At 45.9% G+C, this 5,622-nt stretch overlaps 1 non-coding gene across 1 annotated transcript; it reads right to left on the bottom strand.

The window, feature by feature from the left end:
* Positions 1-1,063: 1,063 nt before the first annotated feature.
* Positions 1,064-1,136, bottom strand: Trnaf-gaa. Its single transcript has one exon. It is a non-coding gene; the product is annotated as a tRNA-Phe (tRNA).
* Between the last annotated feature and the right edge of the window lie 4,486 nt (positions 1,137-5,622).

Raw genomic sequence — 5,622 nt, 5'->3', positions numbered from 1 at the left:
CGTCAGCTGAGGGCGCCATGTGCTGCGTGTGCCGGGGAGTGGGGAGTTTTTTTTTTTTATGCCAAACGGATATGCGATATGCTGGGGCGTAACAAGGGGCAGCAAATATATATTTTTCTATTGCCGGGCCGAGTCAATGGCTTTTGTGGTTTGCGCTTAGCACGCGTACCCAGCCGCAGCCGGCGGCAGCTGTTGTCCTGGCCAGCAGCTCCTTGGTCCTTTTTGCATATGCTGCAGCTGGCAGCGAGGCTCACGTGACACCGCCCCCGCCCCCCAGCCCCCGCTCAATCAGTTGTCCACTTGAACAGAAAGTGTCTCGCTCGCTTTACCTGCGCCTCACCTCAGCTCGCCCTCGCACACCTTTTGCGGCCTTTTCAAATGTTAATTGTTGTCAACGCATTCGTCACACTTTTGCTCGCCGCTGGACAATGGCCAGACCGACAAATCAGGTCCAGGTCCAGCTCCGAGTCCGGTCTGCGTTAATAATGCGATTTGCATTTCCCTTTCCCTTGCCCTTGGCCCTGGCCGTGTCCTTGTTTAGCCTGCTGTTTGATTGAGCTGTGTCCTTTATGCGGCTTAATCCGCACCTTTGCCGTGGCCTGCGCCTTTGTGCCTCTGCCTCATGTCCTCCGGCTGCCATTTGCGCCGCCAGCTTAGCTCAATTTTGTGCGCATCCTTCTTGATTGACAGCCAAATGCCACCGGACACGGCTGGACCCAGGCCAAAGTTGCCAATTAAAAGGTGACATCTTATCAAATCAAAGAGGAAGCAAGGAAAGAAAATTTATTACTCAAATATATTCATTTATTGAAATTATTTATTACATTTTATTAAAAATATCTAGCAAAACTCTTGGTTATTATGTGTTATTTATTCTAAAAGAAAATTAGTATTATATTAAATCAGATTCTATATTTTGTTTATGCAATTTCTGTATACAAATTCCTCTTCTTACTGATATATCAGCTCGAATTTAATATAAAATATAAATATTTCATCAATTTCTGCTACAACAAACATTTAAATAATTAAAAAAAAAATTGAAAATAAAAAAATTGTTGCTTGCCGAAACCCGGGATTGAACCGGGGACCTTTAGATCTTCAGTCTAACGCTCTCCCAACTGAGCTATTTCGGCACTTTGAACGAAGTGCCGCTAACTTTGATTAAGGCGCACGCCCAGCAGCGCAGCCCTAGTTAGGCAAAGCAAACAGAGAAGCTTATCTAATCGCCAGCACATTATAAATAGAACTTTTGCCCAGGCCGTTTGGCGCGCCGCACAAAATGCGCTTCCAGGCAAACAATTACATATAAATATATATGTCTATAAATATATATTTATGTATGTGTATATAGCTGTAACTTTTCTGTTCTATCTTATGCCGGGGCAGACGCTGGTCATGTGGCCATCTCAGTGTCAGGGCTGAAGAGTGCTGCCAAATCATGTTTGTTCCGCCATGATAGCGCATGGCATCTAATGAACTGTTGGGGGCGGGCAAGGTGTGGGGTGGGATGGGGAGTGGGCGCAGTGTCGCACACACAGCTTTTGCTGGGCAACAAATCAGCCAGCGACCAAACCAGAAATGTAGCTGAGACTCCAACTGAAGCTGTAGCTGAGGCAGAAGCAGCGGCAGAAGCAGCGGCAGAGGCTGGCGACTGCGACTGAGGCCAAGACAGAGGCTGCGGCTTTGGCTTTAGCTTCGTGTTGTCGTTGTAAAAATGTTTGCTTGCACGCTTTCCAATGGTTGCTGCTGCCACTGCTGGTCGTGCTTTGCGGTCGTTGCCCTGCTGTGACGTCACCGGTTCAATGGCAAAATGTGACCCAGATTGTCTGAGCTGCACAACTAAGCTGCGGCTCATAGCACCTTTGAGTGTGCGCATGCGTGTGTGTGTGTGTGTGTGTGTGTGTGTGTTAGCTATGGCTCTTCAGAACGAAGAGAGCGTGCGAGCTGGCAGCAAAGAGAGCGCACAAAGAGCGAGCTTAACGTTTGGCTAGCTTGTAAGCTGAGCTGCCAGTGTTTGCCCTTGGCTGTAACCCTTTGATATTTTGGACATCAACTGCACTCTCCCTCTCTCTCTCTCTCTCTCTCGCTCTCTGCGAAATGGGGCCACTCCTGGCCCAACAGCAGCGTCGCCGTCAGCGTCAGCGTCGGCGGCTGCACAATTGTTTTTGTTGCCGTGTCTGTGTAATTATCGGGCCGCGTGCATGTCCATGCATGCCCAGTGCCAGGCCAGCGCTGGGAGTCGGGCCCACAGCAAGCCCAGGCGGCAGTGTTGCGTGTAATTTGTTATTTTATTTTATTGTTATTATTACCACATGCGACGTGCACTTTATTTTCATTACCAGTTTGGATTCTTTTCATGCATACACCCATGTGTAACTTTGTATAGCTCCATGTTGGGTTTCTGTCTCTCCATCTTCGTTGCTCTCTCTCCCTCCGCCTCTATCTCTCGCTCGCTCGCTCTAGCATGTATGAGCGCATCTAATGCATGCATCGCAATTGCTTGGAGGCCTGTGGATATTGCACGTGTGAATGTTGCAGTTGGCACTGGAAGCGGGGACAGGGGCAGGCGATGGGGGACTGGGGACTGGAACTGTGCGGAGTTGCTTGTGCCCGGCACGTTTGAGAGCACCTACAAGTCTAATTGGAAATGCATAAATGGAAATTGATGACGATAAATAAAATGTTGTTATTCTCATTCCCATATGCAATACTTTATCCAATTCCAATTTCCCCTTTTCCATTAACAGTACCTCAAATACGTTATATAATCGTGGTTTTATGCGTGACGTCAGCTGCGCTGTTAATTAAAAACCCCCTTGGTGACAAATAACCCAATATTATATTATATCCCATGCAACATAGCCTGATCTCGTTCCCATTATTATTCCAACATCCCCACAGTCGCGCTCGCACTCGCGCTCGCTCTCGCCTACAATACATAAAGTCAACCCAGTGTCCAAATGTCAATTGAGGCTAATAATGTTCGCAACTTAAATGCGCGTCAATCTGGGCAATTTTGTGCAATTCATTAAAACGATTTTGATTCTGATTTGATATTGGTACTGAGCAGTTAATTGCGCTTTTAACGATGCTCGATTCTCTTGCTCTTGCTCTCTTCCCATATTTCTCTTCCCACACACAGACACACACACACACACACACAAGCACACATTAAGCCGCTCAGGCAACTTGCAAAGCCCCCTTCGCCCCTCCCCCTCTTTGCTTCATATAAACTTGTAATATTCATGGCACAAGGCGAGTCGTGAGTCGTGAGAGCCAACACCAAAGAGAAACAGCCGCTGTCGCTGGCTCTGCCACCGGCAGGAGCTTTGAGTGGGGGCCAGTTTCTACTCACACGAAATTAACAATATTTATATAAACAAGTTATAAACAATGTTTGTCTAAACAGTGACAAACACTCACGCACACAAACACACACACACACACACACACACTCACACATACGCGCTTCCACTGGCTGGCAAAGCAAACCAGTTCGCGTCTGGCGCTCAGTCGCGCGCTCCCACAAAGTCACATGGCGCTGCGCTTCAAATGCATTACATGAACGTCGCGACGTCAAAGTCGACGCTGGCAGCGACGGACGCGTCGCTTGTCCATACTTCCGCATTATTGCAGCATTGCATGCTGCTCGCTGCAGGTTCTCTTTTGCGTTGCGCTCTCTTTGCGTGCGCTCGCTCTCTGAATTGCTCTCGTGCTCTTGCGCGGTCAGCTGATTTTGTTTTGCTTGAACTTTTGCCGGCTGCGCTTGGGCGGTCCGCGCTCACTTTTCGAGCGCTGTTTGTTTTGCAGCTGAAAGCTAAGAAAACGAAAAAAAAAACAACTGGAGCGCTTTACACATTAGCATGTCAGGCGCAGGCGCAGGCGCAGGCTGCGGCGTCGACGGCAACGTCGACCCTGCCCAATGTCAATCACAGCTCTGGCCCTGGCCCCAGAGCACGAGTTGGCTTACAAAGAAGCAGGCCAAAAGCAGGAGGAACGTGTTTCCAAAGCCATTACAACAAGCTCTGTGCGTATGTGTGCGTGTGTGTGTATGTGCGCGCGTGTGTGTGCCTCTTTATGAGTGAGCTTTACGTCTGCTGCCCGCTGCCCGCCCAGCGGGCTTTTGTTGCAGGGTTACACTGACAATGAAACCCAAATAAAATACATATGCACACATGTATGTATAAATGTATGCATGTAAGTTTGTGTGTATGTGTGCCTTAAGAAAGCCGCCAAAACAAAAAGAAACTACATACATACATGCATACATACATATGTACGCACATAGAATCGAAACGCACTCAACATGTAGAGATTGTGTGCGTGAGTGTACGTGTGTGTGTACGTGTGTGTGTGTTTGTGTGCTTGAGGCCTGGCCTCCAACTAGCGCACACAGCTTTGTTACAGCTTTGTTGGTATTGTGCCTGTTACACGCTGCATGCTTATGTATGACACACACACACACACACACACACACTGACAGACCACTCACATATGGTTTTTTTTTTCATTTTTTTTTTTTTTTGGGAGGTGAATGGCCGCAACTGTCGTTGCCACTTTGGTAACACCGTGGCGCATTAAACGCGGCCAAAAGCAAAAGAAGCCAACGGCGTCGTCATCATCAACCGCATGGCCAAGCGCTGAGGTTCTTTTATTTTTGGCAAAGACCAGGAAGAGCGGTTAAAGGGGGGTGGGGGAGGGGTGGTGCGCTGGGCCCCAATGTTTAATTTGCTTTGCATTTGTTTGGCCAAACTCCAGGCAGGGCTTTTCGGCTTATGACTAACTGATTGACTGACTGACTGACTGACGGACTGACTGACGGACTGACGGACTTGTCTGACGCGTACGTAACTCACGCATTTTTATGGCCACACAAAAAAGTCGGGCTTTGCCGTTTTAGGGTTTTTCTTCTGCTTCCCACACTCTCAATTCCCACTGATCCTCCGCAGATCTGCGCGCGCGTGTGTGTGCGTGTGTGTGTAAATTGAATTACCAAATATGGTCATGCGTGTATTAAGTATCTTTGTATCTGCTGTAAGCTGATTTGTGGGCAACGAAATTAGAACAAAGCCCAGCTGATCGCAATCAATTTGATTTGCGGCAAGTCAACTTAAGATTTAAAGAAAACTCTTCTTCTTCTTCTTGAAGAAGTTGAACTGAGCAAATGTTTTATTATTTATAATTTTTGTATTTCTTAGAATTTGTCTGCAAACATTAACGTAAGCTTCCAAAAGACAACAGCCACAACATCCAGTGTTGTAAAGCAATTTTTTAATTATTAATTCTGTTTTAACTTAAGTTGAAAATTGATCTTAACCAGATATGTCAGAAATGTAGCGAATGTTAACTCAACATATTACTAGGGTCAAATGTTATATTCGAAAAAAATTGTCTAATATTTCATACATGCAAAAATATTTAGATTATAAAATATCTTTGCGTGGGAAATTTTTATAACTATGTCAAAAATTAAAAAATATTATGACTATAAGATAATATGTTAAAGATATCTATTATAGATCGTCGGATATATGTTATATTATCTGTATCAAATATCAAATATTATACTCACATAGTATAAGATAAATTGTAACTAATAGATATTTATGATAGATCAAC

This window comes from Drosophila novamexicana, unplaced genomic scaffold, assembly GCF_003285875.2.
Source record: "Drosophila novamexicana strain 15010-1031.04,08,12 unplaced genomic scaffold, DnovRS2.1 tig00000817-arrow-arrow-pilon, whole genome shotgun sequence".
In the NCBI taxonomy this organism is placed as follows: Eukaryota; Metazoa; Arthropoda; class Insecta; order Diptera; family Drosophilidae; genus Drosophila; species Drosophila novamexicana.
The sequence above is the reverse complement of the archived record's forward strand: the minus strand, read 5'-3'. Positions and strand labels throughout refer to the sequence as shown.